Here is a 25,519-nt window from a genome sequence, read left to right as displayed (position 1 = left end):
CTGGGTGATTGTTGTTATCTACAGAGTAAAGCTTACTTGGATCACTCTCCTTAACAGCATGGTCAGCCTATGAAAACAAACGCCTGTTTATGTTATATGGGGAAACCTTGCTATGCACCTCAGTGACATCAGAGATATCACCAAATAAAATTATTTACTAATGAATTTAGTCCCATAAAATTAGCCTATATTTATCATTTGCCTTTATCCTAGTCTACCATCTAAATTTATTAGCCTCACCTTCTAAGTATCCATAGCAAAAAATACAATGCAATGAAATCATGCGATTACTTCTGAAATGAGATTGTAAGATTTGCAAGAGATGAAAGATTTCTTAGAAATCATGATAAGTTTCCCAAATCTCACACAAAGCTATTGACATGTGAGGATCTGGTAGTGTTTGACTAGGAAACTATAAAAGAAGTAAACAATGGAAATGCATACGCATTTATCTCTTCACTAGAGAATGGATTAAATACCAACAGAAATTCACGAAGTGCTAACTTTTAAATAAATAATACACTTCAAATATAATGAAAAAGACAAATATGAGGTGGATACTTTTATGTCATTACTTCTTTTAAAATCAACACTTGCATATGTTTTTTCAGGAAACATGAAATATAATTTTACTGAATATAAATGAAATAAAATGTATCGAAGTTTATTTTTCAGGGTAAGAAGATACAGTCTCCACAAAAATAAATTTTTTCTTTTTAATGGATTAACTTAAAGTGGTGCTTACCAATTATAAATCTGATAGGGCATTTCAAATTAAATTTGTGCAAAACTAAATTTTTTATTTCTATATGAAGAAAAGTGGTATCTTTTTCCAAACTTACCCCTTTCTCTGAATAGTAACTCAATTATGCCAATTCCACAGATTAAAATTTAATTGTATTCATTGGTCTTTTTTTTTTTTTTTTACATCTCTCCATGATCAATCTGCTAGCAATTTCTCTTGGCTTAGTATTTGAAATAAATACAACTAAGTTCTGAAATGTTTATTCTGTCATTCTATTTCGAGTCACCATTACTCATCACTCAGAAAATAGTACCAACTTCCAAGTTGGTCTCACTGCTTCTACTTTTGCTTGTTTAAATTATAGTCTTTACTCATCAGCCAAAGTGATACTTTTAAAACTGAAGTAAGACTGTTGGACTTTTCTACTCATATTCTCCCAATGGTTTACATTTCACTCAACAAAACATTAGAAGTCTTCATTATGCTATATACAGGACATAGTTACCAAACACTCTTGTTATCATCTCTGACCTCATCGCTTTCTACCTCACACACCTTTTCCAACTCGGCCTTCTTTGTACTTCTTGGACTTTTCAAACACACCCATTGTGCATTTTAGGTCTTGCTATTTCTTGTCCTGGAATGTTCTCCCCCTCTCTATATGGGAGTAATTGTTGTCTCACTTTATTTAGCTCTTTGTTCAACTGTCTTCTTATCTAAGATGACTTTATTGATTGTTATGACTCATATAACCCCTTCCCATAAGCTGCCTCTTTTATGATAACACTTCGTTTTTATTCTTCATGGTTACCATTATCAACGAGGTATTTATTAACTTGTTTGTTGTCTCTTTTCCGACTATAAATACCTTTTTTTGTTCAACACCATTTAATTCACACCTAGTATTTAGTACACACTCAGTAAACATTTGTCTTCCAAAAAGAATACGTTAAAGACAATGAATGAGATGGCATGGACAGGGAGTTTAAAGTTACCAGGTGCTAGCAACCAGAAATTAAGTGTGGGCTATTCAATTTATTGTCCTTAATATGCATGCCAACGGTGAGGAATGCTTAGGATTGCTCATAGATCTAGAAATCTGTGAGGCTCTTCAAAACATGCCTAAACCACATAAAACATGTTACTGTAGACTTTATAATGAATACAGTAACTATATCCTTAAGTCAGAACTATGAGATAATCTTGGTAGTAGAAATGATAAAAGTAGTGTTAGCAATACAACAATTATAGATGCCATTTATTATTTGCCATAAAATCTATATTGATCTTAGCTTGTTACATATATTATCTTGTCATGCAATACCATCTTTAAAATTACTGTAAAATCATACATTTTAAAGACAAGCAAATTGATTTAAATGAATCCAGAAATATGTTCAAAGTTATGTTCTAATGTGATTAAAAACCCAGATGTAATCCATAGACCACTTGACTTTAAAACCTTTACAATGCCATATCTGCTAGCATGACATGAAAGCATCTATTCCATATTTGCCATTTGCATCAACTTTAAGGTGTATCATTTCTTTAAAAGTTATTTCAGAGCTTCATTGATTTTTCTTGGTATTTAATTCACTCTCTACTGAGTAACTCATATGCATTTGCAAGGTCTGTGAAAATAACCTGCTGTAAATGAGTAGGGGAGATTTTCCCTGAGGGAATTAAAAAAATCATAGAGAAAATGTGTTAAAAATGTTTCTTTTTGTAGATAGATAATAGATATTGAGATAGATAGGTAGATAATTATACAGTAAACTCTATGACAAAATATCTACTATGTTCTAGGGATCAAAAGATAAAACTTAGTTTATGTCCTTAAAAATTTTACAAGCGAGTGAAGGAAAGAAGACAAATCCACCTGTAATTTTAATAAGATGTGGTATATTAATTAACAACTGCTATATACTACATTATGAAAATATAGAGAAAGGGAAATTTCATGTCAGACTTTTGGTGTTAGCACATTTTTTAAATGCATAATTCCCTGGAGACAAAATATTTAATGACAAGGGGAAACAACTGATACGTAGTTGAAAGTGCCTACGTGTTTAAAGAGACTCGGATAAAGTACAATTTGAGGAAACTAAAATTTCAGAAGCAGAAAAATATTCTTCAAGGATTAGTGTTACAAAAACAATTCTGAGAATATGCCAAAATTCAGGGAAGCTGGGAAAAGCATGGTAACAATTAAAATAAAACCTACCAAATGAAGATAGTAGAGAGTACAGATTAAACCTGCTAAAGCTTAGTGAAGATAAAGCATATTTGGTGGAAATATAGTAAAATAAGCTATATTCAGAAAAAAGTCAATAGTGTAAAAATATGAAAGATAAATCAACATAGCATTTATATCAAGAAAGTAAAAAATAAAGTAAAACAAAATAAAAAGTAAACTAAAAATAGATAATATATTCAGCATATGAATATATTAACTAAAAATGTTAACATATTAATAAAAAGAGTAAAGAATTATCTAAAAATAGAATTCCTAGAAATTCATAGTATTAAAGAAAATACATTTGAAAAGCATATCATCTAATAAACCAATGGGCAAAACCTTGGACAGACAGTTGACGAATGCATCCAAATATTTAATAAATGTGTAAAATTCAACAAAGTCATTTGTTATGAGAGAAAATAATTAAGAGCTCAAAAAGAAAACCATAGAGACATGGTCAATTTACTTTTGATTAAGATGCAAAAGCAATTCAATGGAGAATTGACAGACTGTTCAACAAATTGTGCTGGAATAAAAAGATGTCTGAATGCAAAAAAAAAAAAAAAAAAAGATCTTTGTCACATACATTACAACTTATCCAAAAACTGACTCAGATTAGACCATAAACCTCCATGTAAAACAAACTATAAGATTTCTAGAAAGAAAAAAATAAACACACACACACAAGAAAACTTGCATGAACTTGGGCTTAGCAATAAATTTACATGATTCATAATTTTTTAAAATGACAAATTAGACTTTATCAAAATTAAAAATTTTGTCTGTGGAAGATGTTTAAAACAGCAGAAATGTGAGCCAAGTTCTGGAGTGAATAATTGTAACACACGTATCTGACAAAGGACTTATATCCAGAAGATATACAAAGAACCCTTAAAATTTAATAATTAAAAAAAAATTAACAATGGGCAAGAGATCAAACAAGATGCTTCATCAAATAATACATATGATAGCAAATAATCACAGAGATAGATATTCAGCATCATTATTTATCAGCAAAACACAATTTAAAAAAGCAACAAGGTAACCTAGATACCACTGCATTCCTATATGTGGTTTCATGCAAAACAAAATGGTCAGAGAAATGCAAATAGAAACCACAATGATAGTCTACCACATTCACAATGGAATGGCTAAAATGAAATAAACAAACAAGCAAATAAATAAATAAATAAGTAAATGACTGTGACAATATTAAATATTTGAAGATGTGGAACACCTTTTGTTCATTGACTGTGGAAGAGTAAATAGGTACAATCACTTGCAAAACTTGTGAAAATGTCCCTAAATGTACATCATATATAAACAATCTCACATATATATGTGTTTGTGTCTGCATTTTTGTCTACCTATCTGTCCTTTGATTTTTCTCTAATATGCATGTGCAATAATGTCCAAAGAAGCATTATTTATAATTTTTCCAAAACTGCAAACACCATGTATTAGTCAGGGCTCTCTAAAGGGACAGAATTAATGGAATAGATGTATATATAAAGGGGAGTTTATGAAGTATTAACTCACAAGATCACAAGGTCCCATAATAGGCCATCTGCAAGCTGAGGAGCAAGGACAGGGAAGAACTTGGGGTCTGATGTTCAAGTGTAGGAAGCATCTACCATAGGAGAAAGATGTAGGCTGGGAGACTAGGCCAGTCTCTCTTTTTCACATTTTTCTGCCTGCTTATATTCTAGCCATGCTGGCAGCTGATTAGGTTGTGCCCACCCAGATTAAGGGAGGGTCTGCCTTTCCTAGCCTACTGACTCAAATGTTAACCTCCTTTGGCAACACCTTCACAGATACACCCAGAATCAATACTTTGTATCCTTCAATCCAATCAAGTTGACACTCAGTATTAACCATCACAAGTCCACCCCTTGTCAACTTGAACCCGTACACATCTCCTGAAATCACACATAATCTTCAAATGAAGACAATAATAAAGTCAGAATTATGCCTAACATAATACAACTACCCTTTATACAACCAAAATACACCAATCCCCAAACCAAATACTATTACAGGAAGTTAACAATACTTGAATGCTGATGTAAAGTCAATAAATATTATGTCATGTGATAAAGGAAAAGGAGATAAAATGAATATATTTTCTTAGTACAAGAGCATACATGCACAAACCTGTTTTTAACAAAAGAAGGAAGAAATACTCATGAGAATTACAGTCCTCATTTCTGCAGCTAGTCACGTGGTCGTAGCTGGTATTGATGACTACCTTCTTCTACTACCCATTCTGTGTTCCTGTTACCTTCAGCAAGTACCTCAGCAGGTCGTGCTTTTTTTCCTGGTGGAGTGACCCAAACCTTCGTTCCTGAAGGGTCTGGGTCATTTGTAGTCCTGCCTGGATTGGGCTGTTGTAGTGTCCCATTGATATTAGTCACAGGGCATGATAATGCTAAGAGACATCCTAATGCATCTCCTGCATTCCATGCATACTCTTCCTTACCTCCATTGTGGAGTAGTAGACTGATTTCATCTTGATAGGCCAGGTCAATAACCACAGCCAACACTGTAACTCCCTTCTTAGCCTGTTGACTTAAAGGTAGGAGGAGCCCAAAGTGTCCAGGTAGCACTCAATTTCCAGTTTAATGGAATCTTTGTTGTGTCTCCTGATGTCAGCATTTCTCCCTCTGGAACTAAGACCTCTAGGCCAGCAGAACATAATGTCTTGGGAAAAGGAAGCACAAATTTTGCTAGTGGATCACTATGGGAGATGGTGAGTGGTGCCACTTCCACTTCCACCCCTTGATTTCCAGACCCATGAATCCTTGTCATGGGAGAAAGAGTACCATATATTGGACACTGATTCAGATCACACACTTCTTGACAACTGTGTCCCAGCCCTGCAAAGTATTGTCATCTAGTTGGCATTGTAATTGTGACTTCAAAAGGCCATTCCACCATTTTATCAATCCAGCTGCTTCAGGATGATGGGGAGCATAGTAAAACCACTGAATTCCATAAGCATGAGCCCACTGACGCACTTCTTTAGCTGTAACATGAGTACTTTGGTCAGATACAATGCTTTATGGAATATCATGATGGTGGATAAGGCATTTCCATGAGTCCATGGATGGTAGTCTTGGCAGAAGCATTGCGTGCAAAATACGCAAACCCATATCTGGAGTGTCTATTCCAGTGAGGACAAACCTCTGCCCTTTCCATGATGAAAGAGGTCCAATATAATCAACCTGCCACCAGGTAGTGGTCAGTTCACCTTGAGGAATGGTGACATATTGAGGGCTCAATATTGATATCTGCTGCTGGCAAATTGGGCATTCAGCAGTGGCCATAGCCAGGTCAGTGTCGGTAAGTGGAAGTCCATTTTGCTGAGCCCATGCGTAACCTCTATCCCTGCCGCCATGGCCACTTTGTTCATTGTCCCCTTGAGCAATGACAGGGGTGGCTGGGGAAAGAGGCTGAGTGGAGTCCACATAATAGGTCATCCTATCCACTTGATTATTAAAATTCTCCTCTGCTGAGGTCACTCCTTGGTGAGCATTCACATGGGATACAAATATCTTCATGGTTTTTGACCACTCAGTGAAGTCCATCCACATACCTCTTCCCCAAATTCCTTTGTCACCAATTTTCCAATCATGCTTCTTCCAAGTCCCTGACCATTTGCCCAAACCATGGCTACAACCCATCAAACAGTATATAATTGCATATGTGACTATTTCTCCTTCCTTGAAAAGTGCACAACCCGGTGTGCTGCTCAAAGTTCCACCCGCTGGGAAGGTTTCCCTTCACCGCTGTCCTTCATGGGTGTCCTAGATAGGGGCTGTACTGCTGCCACTGTCCACTTTCAGGTGGTGCTTGCATACCATTCTGCATTTAGAACCATCTGTGAACCAGGCCCTAGTCTTCTCTTCCCCTATCAACTGATAATAGGGACCTTTCCAAGAGGCCATCAGTGCAGGCTGGGGAAGAGAAGGTGGGGTGGCAGGAGTGGAGACCCTGGGCATTTGAGCTACTTCCTCACGTAACTTACTTGTGCCTTCAGGACATGCTCAAACCGGGTCATGAATATACCACTTGATTGATGATGGAATGCTGCTGTGCACGACCCACTTAATGGCTAGATGGGTCAAGAAGCATCCAGTTTATGATAGGCAGTTCAGGTCACATGGTGACTTGATGACCCATAGTCATATGTTCAATTTCCATCAAAGCCCAGTAACAGGCCAAGAGCTGGCTCTTAAAAGGAGAGTGGCTATCTGCAGAAGATGGCAGAGCTTTGCCCCAAAATCCTAGAAGTCTCTGCTGTGATTCACCTATAGGGGCCAGCCAAAAGCTCTAAACAGCATCCTTATCTGCCACTGACACATCAAGCACTATTGGATCTGCTGGGTTATATGGCCCAAGTGACAGAGCAGCTTGCACAGCACCTCGGACCTGTTGCAGAACCTTCTCCTGCTCTGGACCCCATTCAAAACTGGCAGCCTTTCAGGTTACTCAATAAATGAGCCAGAGTAACACACCTAAAAGAGGAATGTGTTGCCTCCAAAATCCAAACATGCCTGCTAGGCATTGTTCCTCTTTCTTGCTTGTAGGAGGAGCCAAATGCAGCAAGTTATCCTTCACCTTAAAAGGAATATCTCCACAGGCCCTACACCACCGGACCCCCAGAAATTTTGCTGAGGTAGACGCTCTCTGAATTTTAGTCGGATTTATTTCCCAACCTCTAGCATGCAAATGTCTCATCAATAAGCCCAGTGTGTTTGCTACTTTTTGGTCTCTGGATTCAATCAGCTTAGTGTCTTCGATGTAATGGACCAGTGTGATATCTTGTAAAAGCAAAAAGTGATCGAGGTCTGTCCGAATAAGATTATAACACTAAGCTGGAGAGTTAATACACCCCCGAGGTGGGACAGTAAAGGTATATTGTTGGCCTTGCCAGCTGAAGGCAAATTGCTTCTGGCGAGCCTTATGGACAGGAGTGGAGAAAAAGGCATTTGCCAAGACAATGGCTGCAAACCAGGTACCGGGAGATGTGTTAATTTGCTCAAGCAATGAAACCACATCTGGTACCACAGCTGCAGTTGGAGTCAACAGTTAGTTAGGCTTATAATAATCTGCTGTCTTTCTCCAAGATCCATCTGTCTTCTGCACAGGCTGAATGGAAGAGTTGAATGTAGATGTGGTGGGAATCACCACCCTTGTGTCTTTCAAGTCCCTGATGGTAGCAGTAATTTCTGCTGTCCCTCCATGGATGCAGTATTTTTTTTTATTTACTATTTTTCTAGGTCAAGGCAGCTCTAATGGCTTCCATTTGGCCTTCTCCACCATAATAGTCCTCACCCTACCAGTCGGGGAGCCAATGTGGGGGTTCTGCCAGCTGCTTAATATGTCTATGCCAATTATGCATTCTGGCACTGGGGAAATGACCACAGGGTGAGTCCAGGGAACCACTAGACCCACTGTAAGTTAGACTTGAGCCAAAACTCCATTAATCACCTTACCTCCATAAACCCCTACTTTGGGTCCCCTGAATCAATGTCAGCTCAGAGCCAGCATCCAGTAGTCCCTGAGTTGTCTGATTATTTCCCTTTCCCCAATGCACAGTTACCCTGGTAAAAGGCCAGAAATCTCCTTGGGGAAGAATGGAAGAAAGATTCACTGCATAAATTGTCAGTAACGTAGTGGGGTCCTACATCAAAAGGATGGGGCCTCCCCTTCACTCAAGGGGTTCTGGGTCTTTAAACTGGCTCAAGTCTGGAAATTGATTGATTGAGGGGCAATGATTCTCTCTCTTTTTTTTAAATTCAAATTAGTATTTTATTCATTCAACCTAAAAGTTTTCTGCTTGTATAAATTAAGTAGGAATGCAGTAGGCTTCCTATCAATTTCACCTCTAGGAACACCATGATTAATTAGCCAATGCCAGAGCTCCACATGAGTTAGACTGTTCTGATTGCTGCTTTGCCTCTGCCGTCCATTACAGTAGCTATGCCCACCTTGCCTTTGGTGGTTGAATGCTGCCACTTGGCCCCTGCCACCTCAGGATCCAATTATTCCCATTGTATTTAAATTTTGTAGTTGAGTGACAGCAGTTCCTACCATTAGATCTGACATACAGAGAAGAACAATTACACGGCCCTTCAAAGATGCAGGTGCTGCCTTCACAAATCTATTTTGTGGGGCATTGGTCAAGGGTATATCTTCTGGACCCTCCCAGCTGGAATGAGTAGGTCTAAAGTGACTAATCCACTCCACCATCCCAATCTCCCTAAGCCTTTCGATTCCTTTCTCTACATTAAACCAAGGGAGATCAGGCATTTGCCGCTCACTCACTGTGGGCCACCTTTTAATCCATATTTTAGCTAACCAAGCAAATAAACTTTTAGAAACTTTTTTAACTCCCCAAACTACAACATTAAATGCAGAGTCCCTATTTGGTGGGCCCAAATCAATAAATTCAGCCTGATTCAACTCTATGTTCTGTCTGTCATTATTTCACATCCTTAATAATATTCATTCCCATGCCTTTTCTTCAGATTTCTGTTTATATAAATTAGAAAACTCAAGCAGTTCTTTTTGAGTGTAGTGCACCTCCTCATAGGTCACACTCTCAACCTCACCTCTAGGAGCCCACCAGAACTTTAGTTGGCTTATAGGTCTAGAAGCAAACAGAGGTATTGATGGTGGTGCCTGAGGAGAATCAACATTATTTTGCCTGGCAACTGCCTCAGGGGAGGCCATCAGTGTTGCCTCAGGCAACACAGGGTTTATCTCCTCAGACAAAGGTGGAAAGGCTGATGGTAGCCTGGGCCAGGGAGATGTTGCCACTACTGGGGATGGGGAAGCTGTTTCTTCTGGCAAAAATGGTTTGTCAGTATTTACAAACTCAGTATCCTCAGCTTCATCAGGGTCCTCCCACCTGTTCCCATTCCACGTTGCAGGGTCCCATTCTTTTCAATAAATGCCTTCCCTTTAACAGTAGACACCTGGCGAGGCTGTGCCTGCTCCTTTTTTTGCAGGTCAACCACTAGCACCATCAGAGCTTGTGTCTATTTTTCCACAATTTCAGCTCTTTCTGTACAGGAGATAAGACTCTCACTCAGGGCAATCTCAGCAGATTTGAGCATCAGCTTCTGAAGCTAGGAGATAGAATCCCTGAGTTCACCATTTTCTTTCACTTAGGATCAACCAACCAGCTTCATTATGTTCCTTTGTTCTCCACATATGGTCAGAGGTATTATGTATGGAGTCACTAAACTCCTTGCCTTTCACTAGCAGTGAATCAGGAGTGTCAATTGCATTTATTTTACATAACTCTCTAAACTGTTTCTGCCAAGGACTATCAGTATTCTCCATACTATTAGAAGCAGAGTCCTTAGCATTTTGGGGTCTAATCATATTAAGCAGCCAACCCCAGAAACTCCAAAACCAATGAAATAACTTCATCCTTAATAGTCTGTTCTCCTGGAACCACTCCTGGTACCAAAATCTGTATTAGGGTTCTCTAGAGAAACAGAATTAATGGAATATATATTATATATAATTAATATTTATATATAATTATATATGTTAATTATATATATTAATTAACATATAAATTGAATATATATATGAGGTTATTAAGTATTAATTCAGATGATCACAAGGTCCCACAATAGGCCGTCTGCAGACTGAGGAGTAAGGAGAATCAGTCCGATTTCCAAAACTGAAGAACCTGAAATCCAATGTTTGAGGACAGAAAGAATCCAGCATAAGAGAAAGACGTAGGCTGGGAGGCTAGGCCATTCTCTCTTTTCACATTTTTCTGCCTGCTTATAGTCTAGCCACACTGGCAGCTGATTAGATTGTGCCCACCCAGATTAAGCGTGGGTCTGCCTTTCCCAGCCCACTGTATCAAATGTTAATCTCCTCACAGACACACCCAGGGTCAACACTTTGCTTCCCTGACACTCAGTATTAACCATCACACTCCACAAAGATCAACAATACTAGAAGAGACACAAATTTTCCAGTATATTCTGGTGTTTTATTATAATGGAATACTAAACAGTAGTGAATTGAATGAAGTAGCCCTACACATCACTATCAGTATTATAATGCTATATGATGGAAATCGGACACAAAAAGTACAGATTGTATTCTCAATTTACATAGAATTCAAAAAGAAGTAATCTAAGTGTGTATTACTTTCCTATTGCTACTGTAACCAATCGCCATAAATTTACTTGCGTAAACAACACAAAAATATTCTCTTACAGTTCTGGACTCTGGGAGTTTGAAAGGAGTGTCACTGAGGAAAAATTAATGTGCCAGTAGGCTGCATTCTTTCTGGAGACTCCAAGGGGATTCCATTTCTTTGCCTTTCCTGGTTTGTAGAGGATGCTTGCATTCCTGGGTTTGTGCCTCCACTCCTCCATCTCAAAAGCTAATGATTGCTTGGATTTTTGCTTCTGTTGCCACAACTCTTTCTCTTTCTCTGACTCTTTTACATCCCTCTTCCATTTGTAAGCACCCTTGTGATTACACAGGGACAAACTGCATAATCCAGGATATTCTACTTATTTTAAGGTGAGCTGAAGAGCAAACCTGAAGTAAATCTTCATGATTAATCCTCATTTGCTATGGAGCAACATATTCACAAGTACCAGGGAAGAAGACATCGACATCTTTGGGAATCATTACTCCCCTACTACAAGTGATACAAGTGAGAATATTGGTTTAATTTTCAGGGGAGTAATGAACTGTTAGTAAGTACTAGTGAGGTTTATGGGTGCCAGTAACATGCTATATCTTGATCTGGGTTGTCATTACACAGGTATGTTTCCTTTGGGTTGCAGTGAAGAGGCGGCTTCAAGTACTGCAGTTATATTTTTTAGACTTTTTATTGCAGTATTAAGCTTCAATGTAATATATAAAAACACATGAAAGGAAAAATATAAAGTGATTTGTATGTAAAATAATATAAAACTTTCTGTATAATAAAGGAGATATTACTTTTTTTTTTTAAAAAAAGGGGGACTTTATATCTGCCTAAAATGGTTTTATGACCAACTTTATTGGTAGAAGCTTTAACATTTGAGAGAAAGATATTTTCTATGATACTTTTACTTTAAGTAATGCACTTTCCAAGAGCATTTAATGAGGTAAAGGTATTTCAATATATTTGAATCATATATATTTGTATTTGTCATAAACCTAACATTAAGAACTGACAGAAATGTCACAGGATTTGCATAAGGTGTAAATATAAAAATAATGGTATGTTAAATGTTTTGGGGATAGTAGGGTGACAAACTCAAAGTTGATTAAATCCATTATGGACCTTAGAGAAGATAATGTATCATCAAGTCATTGAAAACGTATTATTGTAAATACTGTAGCTGTATGATCTCTTATACTGTACTCCTTATACTCTTATACTGTTCACACAAAACAAAAATGCTGTTTGTATTTGGTGGGATTATGATTTTTACATTTACATTTTGTTTATATTTTCTGTATGTTTATAAAATATAAATTTTAATTTGGAAATCAATCAGCTTTTTAGCATAGGTGTATACATGCAAATACATATATAGCTGTATATATATATATGGACATACAGATACAAGAGTATGTATATTTATAAAGGTATATATCTTTTAATTTACCTTTTTCATTTTTTTTCACAGCATTTGCCAGCACCTTACATTGGATTTATTATTTATAAACTAAGCTACTTTGTGGTGGTGGTGCCACTGTTTTATTTAATGCATGGTATCTTTATACACTAGCATTTACATTTTATTTAAACTAAACATTCTTTCTATATATTTAATGTTTGAATGTCATTTTAATGGCCTTAGGATTTTTTAAGTTTACACATATTTTAAAACACTTCAACTTTTATTAGATAAAACGTGATACTATTTATAATTGTCATCATTTGTGTGTGTAAACAATTTTTAAAGTGTATTATCACTTCTTTTCTTTGATTTTTATAGAGCTCTTCCACTTTATGATATTTTTCCTGAGTTTTGACAGCTGGAGCTCTGTAAACACAGGCATGCACTAGAATTTTACATAAACTTTAAGAATATGTTATACAGTTTCATTATTTTACCACATTGAATTGGAGAAACACTTATTTTGGTCTGTATTGTACAAAAAACTCTGTAAGTTCTTGTTTACAGCCCTATATATAAAATAGATATTAGGCAGATAATTAAAAAAATTAACTAATTGCAAATGACCAAATACCATTAATTCTGCAAACTTACACAAATCATAAACATTTCTACTTTTTTTGAAGTTGCTTTAACTGAAACACACATAACTGACTCAAAACCTTTTATATCAAACTGCAGAAACAAATACCTCAGTTCGAATTTATCAAAAAATATTTTTGTGACATTTTCCTGAAATTTTCCTCAAACAGTGATGCACCCATAATGTCTCTGACTGCTGTATTATCGCAGGTTTTTCACCTCTCCTAAATCAAGTGATGTGCACAGTTCTTATTAACTCCACTGACTAGAAATCTTTAGGAGGTGATTGATGTGACTGTTCTGAAATGAAGAAGCTACTAGCATTCAAAACTACAAAGGTGATTACTGAAGATGATGGACTACTAAATTCTGTAGGAGAGAGAATTTTTCTATTAAGGTATGATAAATTACAGCAACTTCTCTGTTAATTTACTTTTTATTTGCTTTAACTTCTTTATTTTTTTAACTTAAGTTTTCTAATCCATCTTCAACTCAGAAGTGGCTTATCAAGTATTTATCAAAAAAACTTACAAATCTTTCCGGACACCAAAACTATCTATTTAAATAGAATGACAAATGATGTAGAGTTTGATTTTTTAATCAAATTTTATTCAGTAATTTCTTTATAAACTTAATGATAGCCTCCGTAAATTTAGCAGATTTTTCCTGCAGCCACTGATTCGGTTAGTCTTATAGGATACAGTAGTCCTAAACATTCTAAAATCAGTTCCTTGTGCATCTTTGTCAGTGTAATATTATCACTACCTATAACTATGACAATTGGTTTTAGGATTTTGAAGTAAAATTAAATCTAATATTCATGCACTTAGAATAAATTATATAGGCATGTAATCGTGTGAACATACAATTTCCCTGTTGTTTTTTTGCCTTGGGCAAGAAACCATTCCTTTTCTCAATATATGCTTTAAAAATAGATTACAGCACATTCACAAGTATATATTTCTATGCTTGATATATTTATGTAAGCATAAAAGTGAATAACTGAATATTACTAACCTAAATGTGTAGATCTGCTAACATTTTTAGAAACTGTCTTGTTGATAATAATGAGAGTAGCATATTTTATTGGATGTAGAGTTGTGTGCTTTTTAAAAATATCATTCATTTCACCAATATTTATGTAAATGGATTGTAAAATATTCAGTGAGTGATGCATTTCTTCCCCTTTCCTTTCCAGTTACTGATCAGAAAGTTAGAATGAATTATTATTGCCAGCTTAGTCAAAAATTTGAATAATTTAAATATTATTTGCTTTCCTTCCCATGCAATAATTTAGCATTGAACTATGTTAACTACAAACAGTGTTAGCAAACCAGAAGTAAGGAAATTCAAAATTGACTCATATTTTTGCAGGTATATAAAACACTCTTTGTAAAGTAATCTACCTATTTTGGGATTTTAATGTCCTTTTCAGTGGCTGCAGATTTGAATGGCTATAACTTTAAGGACAACAAAATAACAAAAACACAAATAATGTCTAGCATTTATTAAGCTTATACTAGGCAGCAGGCAATACACTGTAAATTTTACCAAGATTGTATCATTTAATCTTTACAAAATTCTGTAATGTTACTAGTATATTATCTCTTACACATATAAGGGAATTTAATTTTTATAGAGATTAAATGGCTTTTCCAAAGTAAGACACTTAGTCAATGGAGGGTTTTAAGACATTTTACTTTCAGTCTCTTTAACACTATCATGTATGGCTGCATATTGCAGCTATCTCAGTACAACACATTTTTTAAAGGAAAACAGTTCTATTTATTAGTTCTTGTTTGGAGATATTCAGTGAGTCTATTTTCATTATATTATTTGAACTGAAGAAAACTACTCACCCCAGTGGCCCTAACACGTTACTCAGACTTATACTCTCCCCATTCACTGGCCCTCTTATCCAAAATATTAGGACATGTTCTAATTTTCCAGCTACCACAGGTTGTTATATTTAAAACAGGAATTTATCTTCCATTGCCTGTTTTCCTAAAATGATACCCTCAGTTAAGCTGGTACATTTAATTTGTATATGTATTTTATTGCATTTAGGATGAAAAAAAGAGAAATGTTTAGGGGCAAAATTATCTATATACTCTAAGTATATTCTACCAATTTAGTCACAGCCACTAATCCAAGATAATATATAAAATATTTAAATATAAGCAGAAACAAACATGCATATCAAATAACATTTAAGCATCCAGTATGTTATAAATAAAGTACATCATGTACCCATGAAGAAGTGAACCACGCGTCAATCTATTGTTGTATAATTTCAAGAGGAGCAGGAAGTATAATAATGTTCACAAAAATAAGCACTCTTAAGATTACTTTGTAATCCTCTTTTTAGTATTGTTCTTAATTATATTCACTACTACTTTCTTTAAAAATATTATTTCCTAGAAATACTATTATCTTTTCTTGATAAATTCAATATCATACACAATCATTACAATAGCTGTATTTACATTCAAGATAATAAATTGTTTATGCTTGTGTGCCAACACCACTTGTGGCAACATTGATCTGAATTTTCTAGCCAAAATAATAACACATGTACACACACACATGCACGGTCACGAATACTGTAAAGGATTAGAAAACAATATCACCATTGCAAACGGCAGCACAGCCTTCCTGAAAATTCCCTCGTTAGGGTGTCCAATAATGTGGCTGCATAAAATAAATATTAAAATAATATCTGTATTTCTTATAGGTCATCAATAGGTCAAACTAAGATAGAGAAAAATCTCACCAATAAGAGCAAGGTGCAAGGATAACAAATAAATAAACTGAGCAGAATAGTGAGTGCAAAGAAAAAAATAAAACATTCAAACATATCCGGACACTTGATAGGAAAAGGGAGTTGAATCTTTTCAGTAAATTATTCTAAGTCAACTGCCTGGGCTTATGAAAAATAATTTAACTTCTACTTCATTATATTCTTAAAAATTAATCCCAATGAAATTGCATATCTGAAAGTGGAAGATCAAACTATAAAGCTTCTAGAATAAAACATAGAAGAGCAGTTACAAGGCTTTAAATTTCAAAATTTTTTTCTTATGTATTTGACCCCCTTGTACATGCAACTTTTGCATCTATGGATTCAACTAATCATGGATCAGACATATTCAAACATTTAAAAGAAAAAAGAGTACAACAATAACAAATAATACAAAAGACAGGGATATAGTATAATAATTTACATAATATTTATATTGTATTGGGTGTTATAAGTAATCTAGAGGTGATTTAAAATATATGGAGGATAGGTGCAGGTAATATGCAAATGCTATGCTATTTTATATTACTGACTTGAGCACTCATGGATTTTGGTAAACTTAAGAGTTCCTGGAGCCAATACCCTCCAGAGACCAAGAGATGACTGTGTAACATGAAAGGTACTAATCTTAAGGAAAAACATTTATAAATCAAACTGTATTAAAATTAAATAAATTTGGTCATGCTATGACCTTTTGTAAAAGTACAAAGAAAACAACAGAATAGTAGCAGATATATGCCAGACATAAACCCAACAAAGGGTCTGAGCCAGAATGTATCTAACTTCTACAAGTTAACAACATACTGAAAAAATTGGAAATGTAATTTAAAAAGCATTTCACAGAATTAGATATCCAGATGGTCAATAAGAATATAATGGTTTTTCAACCTCAATAATAATCAAGAAAATGTAAAATAAATCATGATATGATGCCACTGCATCTCCTCTAGATAAGTGAAACTGAGAAAAACAAAACAAAACAAAACAATAATGCTGAGGGTTGAAATGCTCAATGAGCAATAAGAATTCTCATGGTTCCCAGTGTAACTAAATGAGTACGAATAGTTTGAAAACAATCTCTATTACTATCTATTTAATAGGAACATACACATTCTCTAAGGTAGATATAGGTATAACAAAATGAGTACATATGTGCACCATTAGATGTGGACAAATGTATTATAGCACCACTGTTTATAATAGCCCCATTTAAAAAAAAACCCTAACGTTCTACAACAGTTGATTGAATAAAAATATTTCAATAATCATATTTACTACAGTGGTGCTGCCCAACACGTCAGTTGCCAGACATAGAACATAGCCATTATTACAGTAAGTTCCATTGTTCGAAGTCAGATAGGAAAGAAACTGAATTAACATGTGCTATGTATTAGTCCATTCTCGCACTGCTAAAAATAACTTCCTAAAACTGAGTAATTTATGAAGAAAAGAGGTTTAATTGACTCACACTTCCACAGGCTGTACAGGAAGCATGGCTGGGAGGCCTCAGGAAACTCACAATCATGGTGGAAGGTAAAGGGAAAGCAAGCATGTCTTCACATATCAGAGCAGGAGAGAGAGAAGGAAGGGGGAAGTGCCACATGCCTTTAAACAACCAGAGCTGGAGAGAACTCAAAATCACAAGAATGGCGAAAGGGAAGTCTGCCACCATGGTCAAATCACCTCCCACCAGGCCCATCCCCCAATACTGGGGATGACAATTCAACATGAAATTTGGGTGAGGCACAGAGTCAAACTATATCAGCTATATACAGCACAGATGAATTTCACAAACAAAGTTGACAGAGAGAAACCAGACACAAAAGAGTGAATACTGTATTTTTCCATTTATATAAATTTCAGGCAACCTCATCTATGGTGTTAGAAATAATGGCTTTTCTTTTTGTGGAATAAGGAGATATTGATGATTGAGAAAGGGCATAAAGAGAAGTTTTTAAAATATGGTTAAAATGTATTCCTTAATCTGGGTACTGGTTAAATTGGTAGAATCATTTTGTCATAATTCACAAACTATTCATGTTCAATAATAAGAATTATTTTTTAAAAAATTAGAAAAATTAAAGAAATTTGACAAAAACAAAATAATAAAAAAATTGCCTAATTCAATTTTTCTTTTAGCAGTATTGATTTCTATAATTATTACAAAATTTAAGAAATATATTTTTTATTTTCAATATATAGCTATATAAATGAAAATCAACAAGTTTAACTCTATATAAAATGTATTCTGTTTTAAAGAGGACATAAACCATTTGTTAAGTCAATTTTATGATGTGAATTACTACAGGTTAAATTGTGGGTGTAATTCTGGATTTTCATATAATATGTTACATTGAAAAACTCATAGTTTTGGAACTCAAGTTCTGTTCCAAGATGGCAGAATAGGAACAGCTCCAGTCTGCAGCTCCCAACGTGATCGACGCAGAAGATGGATGATTTCTGCATTTCCAACTGAGGTGCATGGTTCATCTCACTGGGACTGGTCGGAAAGTGGGTGCAGCCCACGGAGGGCAAGCCGAAGCAGGGCGGGGCATCGCCTCAACCAGGAAGTGCAAGGTGTCAGGGGATTTCCCTTTCCTAGCCAAGGGAAGCTGTGACAGATTGTACCAGGAAAATTGGGACACTGTCACCTAAACACTGCACTTCTCCAATGGTCTTAGCAAACAGCACAGCAGGAGATTATATCCCGTGCCCGGCTCACTGGGTCCCATGTCCACGGACCCTTGCTCACTGCTAGTCTGAGATAGAACTGCGAGGCAGCAAGCCTGGCTGGGGGAGGCGTGTCCATCTTTGCTGAGGCTTGAGTAGGTAAACAAAGCAGTTGGGAAGCTCAAACTGGGTGGAGGCTACTGCAGTTCAGGGAGGCCCACCTGCCTCTGTAGACTCCACCTCTGGGGGCAGGGCATAGCTGAACAAAAGGCAGCAGAAACTTCTGCAGACTTAAACGTCCCTGTCTGACAGCTCTGAAGAGAGTAGTGATTCTCCCAACCTGGTGTTTGAGCTCTGAGAATGGATAGACGACCTCAAGTGGGTCCCTGACTCCCATGTAGCCTAACTTGGAGACACCTCCCAGTAGGGGCCGAATGACACCTCATACAGCCGGGTGCCCCTCTGAGAAGAAGCTTCGAGAGGAAGGATCAGGCAATAATATTTGCTGTTTTGCAATATTTGCTGTTCTGCGGCCTCCGCTGGTGATACCCAGGCAAACAGGGTCTGGAGTGGACCTCCAGCAAACTCCAACAGATCTGCAGCTGAGGGACCTGACTGTTAGAAGGAAAACTAACAAACAGAAAGGAATAGCATCAACATCAACAAAAACGACATCCACAACAAAACCCCATCTGTAGGTCACCATCATCAAAGACCAAAGGTAGATAAAACCACAAAGATTGGGAGAAACCAGAACAGAAAAGCTGAAAATTCTAAAAACCATAGTGTCCCTTCTCCTCCAAAGGATCACAGCTCCTCACAAGCAACAGAACAAAGCAGAATGGAGAATGACTTTGACGAGTTGACAGAAGGAGGCTTCAGAAAGTCGGTAATAACAAACTTCTCTGAGCTAAAGGATGATGTTCGAACCCATCGCAAGGAAGCTGAAAACCTTGAAAAAAGATTAGATGAATGGCTAACTAGAATAAACAGTGTCAAGAAGACCTTAAATGGCCTGATGGAGCTGAAAACCATGGCACAAGAACTACGTGACGCATGCACAAACTTCAGTAGCCAATTCGATCAAGCGGAAGAAAGGGTATCAGTGATTGAAGATCAAATGAATGAAATGAAGCGAGAGGAGAAGTTGAGAGAAAAAAGAATAAAAAGAAACTGACAAAGCCTACAAGAAATATGGGACTATGTGAAAAGACCAAATTTTCATTTGATTGGTGAACCTGAAAGTGACGGGGAGAATGGAACCAAGCTGGAAAACACTCTTCAGGATATTATCCAAGAGAACTTCTCCAACCTAGCAAGGCAGGCCAACATTCAAATTCAAGAAATACAGGGAACACCACAAAGATACTCCTCGAGAAGAGCAACCCCAAGACACATAATTGTCAGATTCACCAAGGTTGAAATAAAGGAAAAAATGTTAAGGGCAGCCAGAGAGAAAGGTCAGGTTACCCACAAAAGGAAGCCCATCAGACTAACAGCAGATCTCCCAGCAGAAACCCTACAAGCCAGAATAGAGTGGGGGCCAATATTCAACAGTCTTAAAGAAAAGAATTTTCAACCCAGAATTTCATATCCAGCTAAAACTAAGCTTCATAAGTGAAGGAGAAATAAAATACTTTACAGACAAGCAAATGCTGAGAGATTTTGTCACCACTAGGCTTGACTTACAAGAGCTCCTGAAGGAAGCACTAAACATGGAAAGGAACAACCAGTACCAGCCACTGCAAAAACATAACAAATTGTGAAGGCCATCAATGCTAGGAAGAAACTTCAACAACTAGCGGGGAAAATAATAAGCTAATATCATAATGACAGGATCAAATTCACACATAACAATATTAACCTTAAATGTAAATGGGCTAAATGCCCCAATTAAAAGACACAGACTGGCAAATTGGATAAAGAGTCAAGATCCATCAGTGTGCTGTATTCAGAAGACCCATCTCACATGCAGAGACACACATAGGCTCAAAATAAAGGGATGGAGGAAGATCTACCAAGTGAATGGAAAGCAAAAAAAAAAAGCAGGGATTGCAATCCTAGTCTCTGATAAAACAGACTTAAACCAACAAAGATCAAAAGAGACAAGGCCATTACATAATGGTAAATGGATCAGTTCAACAAGAAGAGCTAACTATCCTAAATTTATATGCACCCAATACAGGAGCACCCAGATTCATAAAGCAAGTCCTGAGAGACCTAAAAAGAGACTTAGACTCCCACACAATAATAATGGGAGACTTTAACATCCCACTGTCAGCATTAGACAGATCAACAAGACAGATGGTTAACAAGGATATCCAGGACTAGAACTCAGGTCTGCACCAAGCAGACCTAATAGACGTCTACAGAACTCTCCACCCCAAATCAACAGAATATACATTCTTCTCAACACCACATTGCACTTATTCCAAAACTGACCACATAGTTGGAAGTAAAGCACTCCTCAGAAAAAGTAAAAGAACAGAAATCACAACAAAATGTCTCTCAGACCACAGTGCAATCAAATTAGAACTCAGGATTAAGAAACTCACTCAAAACTACACAACTACATGGAAACAAAACAACCTGCTCCTGAATGACTACTGGGTAAATAACAAAATGAAGGCAGAAATAAAGATGTTCTTTGAAACCAATGAGAACAAAGACACAACATACCAGAGTCTCTGGGACACATTTAAAGCAGTGTGTAGAGGGAAATTTATAGCACTAAATGCCCACAGGAGAAAGCAGGAAAAATCTAAAATTGACACCTTAACATCACAATTAAAAGAACTACAGAAGCAAGAGCAAATACATTCAAAAACTAGCAGAAGGCAAAAAATAACTAAGATGAGAGCAGAGCAGAAGGGGATAGAGATACAAAAAAACTCTTCAAAAAAATCAATGAATCCAGGAGCTGTTTTTTTGAAAAGAACAGCAAAATTGATAGACTGATAGCAAGACTAATAAAGAAGTAAAGAGAGAAGAATCAAATGATGAATTAAAAATGATAAAGGGGATATCACCAAAGATCCCACGGAAATACAGACTACCATCAGAGAATACAATAAACACCTCTATGCAAATAAACTAGAAAATCTAGAAGAAATGGATAAATTCCTGGACTAAATCAGGAAGAAGTTAAATCTCTGAATAGACCAATAACAGGCTCTGAAAGTGAGGCAATAACTAATAGCCTACCAATCAAAAAAAGTCCAGGACCAGACAGATTCACAGCCAAATTTTACCAGAGGTACAAATAGTAGCTGGTACCATTCCTTCTGAAACTACTCCAATCAATAAAAAAAGAGGGAATCCTCCCTAACTCATTGATGTAGCCAGCATGATTCTGATAGCAAAGCCTGGCAGAGACATAATAAAAAAAGAGAATTTCAGATCAATATCCCTCATGAATACCGATGTGAAACTCCTCAATAAAATACTGGCAAACAAAATCCAGCAGCACATCAAAAAGCTTATCCACCAAGATCAAGTTGGCTTCATCCTTGGGATGCAAGGCTGGTTCAACATATGCAAATCAATAAACATAATCCATCACATAAACAGTACCGAAGACAAAAACCACATGATTATCTCAATAGATGGAGAAAAGGCCTTTGACAAAATTCAAAAGCCCTTAATGCTAAAACTCTCAATAAGCTACCTATTGATGGAACACATCTCAAAATAATAAGAGCTGTTTATGACAAACCCACAGCCAGTATCACACTGAATGGGCAAAAACTGGAAGCATTCCCTTTGAAAACTGGCACAAGACAGGGATGCCCTGTCTCACCATGCCCATTCAACATAGTGTTGGAAGTTGTGGCCAGGGCAATCAGGCAAGAGAATGAAATAAAGGGTATTCAATTCAGAAAAGAGGAAGTGAAATTGTTCCTATTTGCAGATGGCATGATTGCATATTTAGAAAACCCCATTGTCTCAGCCCTAAATCTCCTTAAGCTGATAAGCAACTTCAGCAAAGTCTCAGGATACAAAATCAATGTGCAAAAATCACAAGCATTCCTATACACCAATAACAGACAAACAGAGAGCCAAATAATGATTGAACTCCCATTCAGAATTTCTACAAAGAGAATAAAATAGCTAGGAAACTGACTTCAAGGGATGTGAAGGACCTCTTCAAGAACTACAAACCACTGCTCAACAAAATAAAACAGGACACAAACAAATGGAAGAACATTCCATGCTCGTGGACAGGAAGAATCAATATCATGAAAATGGTCATACTGCCCAAGAGAATTTATAGATTCAATGCCATCCCCATCAAGCTACTAATGACTTTCTTCACAGAATTCAAAAAAACTACTTAAAGTTCATATGGAACCAAAAAAGAGCCCACATTGCCAAGACAATCCTAAGCAAAAAGAACAAAACTGGAGGCATCATGCTACCTGACTTTAAACTATACTACACGGCTACAGTAACCAAAACAGCATGGTACTGGTGCCAAAACAGAGATATAGATGAATGGAACAGAACAGAGCCCTCAGAAATGACACCACACATTTACAACCATCTGATCTTTGACAAACCTGACAAAAACAAGAAATGGGGAAAGGATTCCCTATTTAATAAATGGTGCTGGGAAAACTGGCTGGCCATATGTAGAAAGCTGAAACTGGATCCCTTCCTTACACCTTATAAAAAATTAATTCAAGATGGATTAAAGACTTAAATGTTAGACCTAAAACCATAAAAACTCTAGAACAAAATCTAGGAAATACCATGCAGGACATAGGCATGGGCAAGGACTTCATGACTAAAACACCAAAAGCAGTGGCAACAAAAGCCAAAATAGACAAATGGGATCTAATTAAATTAAAGAGCTTCTGCACAGCAAAAGAAACTACCATTGAGTGAACAGGCAGCCTACAGAATGGGAAAAAATTTTTGCAATCTACCCATCTGATAAAGGGCTAATATCCAGAATCTACAAAGAACTGAAACAAATTTACAATAAAAAATCAAACAACCCCATCAAAAAGTGGGCAAAGGATATGAACAGACACTTTTCAAAAGAAGACATTTATGCAGCCAACAAACACATGAAAAAAATGCTTATCATCACTGGTAATCAGAGAAATACAAATCAAAACCACAATGAGATATCATCTCACATCAGTTAGAATGACAATCATTAAAAAGTCAGGAAACAACAGGTGCTGGAGAGGATGTGGGGAAGTAGGAAAGCTTTTACATTGTTGGTGGGAGTGTAAACTAGTTCAGCCATTGTGGAAGACAGTGTGGTGATTCCTCAAGGATCTAGAACTAGAAATACCATTTGACCCAGTGATCCCATTACTGGGTATATACCCAAAGGATTATAAATCATGCTACTATAAAGACACATGCACACATATGTTTATTGCAGCACTCTTCACAATAGCAAAGACTTGGAACCAACCCAAATGTCCATCAATGATAGACTGGATTAAGAAAATTTGGCACGTATACACTATGGAATACTATGTAGCCATAAAAAAGGATGAGTTCATGTCCTTTGTAGCAATGTAGTTGAAGCTGGAAACCATCATTCTGAGCAAACTATCACAAGGACATAAAACCAAACACTGCATATTCTCACTCATAGCTGGGAATTGAACAATGAGAACACATGGACGCAGGGCAGGGAACATCACACATTGGGGCCTGTCATGGGGTGGGGGCAGGGAGAGAGAGAGCATTAGGAGAAATACCTAATGTAAATGACAAGTTAATGGGTGCAGCAAAGCAACACGGCACATGTATACATTTGTAAGAAACCTGCACGTTGTGCACATGTACCCTAGAACTTAAAGTACAATTTAAAAAAAAAGAAAAGAAAAACTCATATTTGTGCTGGGGAGTCATTTTTAATTAATTACTGGAATTGTATTCTTTACATTGCAGAGATATTTTTCTAGTTGGAGAAAAATATAGTTGTTGCAAGAAGCTTTGTGTTTTTTGCATGACTTTAGTGTCTTATTGATGTGAAAACAAAATGTTTTTAGCAGAAGTGAATAAATTTCTACATAAATTTATACATATGTATGTATAATGATCTCTTACCCAATTATATATATATTTAAATATATAAATGCAAATACATATGCATATATTTATATACATACACGTATTTATATATAAATTTACCTGTATATTTATATTTATGTATATATGTATATACATTTATATACATATAAATATAAATACATTATATTTATGTATAAATGTACTATATTATATATAAATATATATGCACATAAATATATGTATATATTTATATTAATATTTTTACTTATACTTTTACATGTATATTTACATTTATATATTTACATATAAATATATGTATAGGTGTATATATGTAAATCTATATAAATATATGTATGTACACATATATTTATATATAAGTATAAATATACATGTGAATTTATGTGTATTAATTTAAATACTAATATACATAAAAATATTATTGTGTAAATTTAATACATATTAATCAATTTATGGCTTTACATTTATATGTATATTAACTTAAATATTGACGCCATGTAAATATTAATTTTACATATATAGACATTTATATATTTGTATATAAATTTAAATTTTAAAATAAAAATATATTTAATTTAAATATATACAATTCTTAAGACATCAGATTATTTATTTCCAAATATCACTAAGAGTTATACTAATAGTTTATTAAAATATCTGTTTATAAAATATTTTAAACATGTAAAAATAAGCATTAGCTTCTTATCAAGAAAATCACTGAATTTTAGAGAACAGTCAGTCCAACATTTTCTGAACCATTTGTC

The 25,519-nt window shown here is 35.8% G+C and overlaps 1 pseudogene; it reads right to left on the bottom strand.

Moving 5' to 3' along the window:
- Positions 1 to 5,176: 5,176 nt before the first annotated feature.
- LOC129059655 (uncharacterized) overlaps positions 5,177 to 25,519 on the bottom strand; it is an 88,009-nt pseudogene continuing 67,666 nt past the window's right edge.

Source organism: Pongo abelii, chromosome 4 (assembly GCF_028885655.2).
Source record: "Pongo abelii isolate AG06213 chromosome 4, NHGRI_mPonAbe1-v2.0_pri, whole genome shotgun sequence".
In the NCBI taxonomy this organism is placed as follows: domain Eukaryota; kingdom Metazoa; phylum Chordata; class Mammalia; order Primates; family Hominidae; genus Pongo; species Pongo abelii.
Note: the sequence above shows the minus strand (reverse complement) of the source record. Positions and strands in the feature narration are given on the sequence as shown.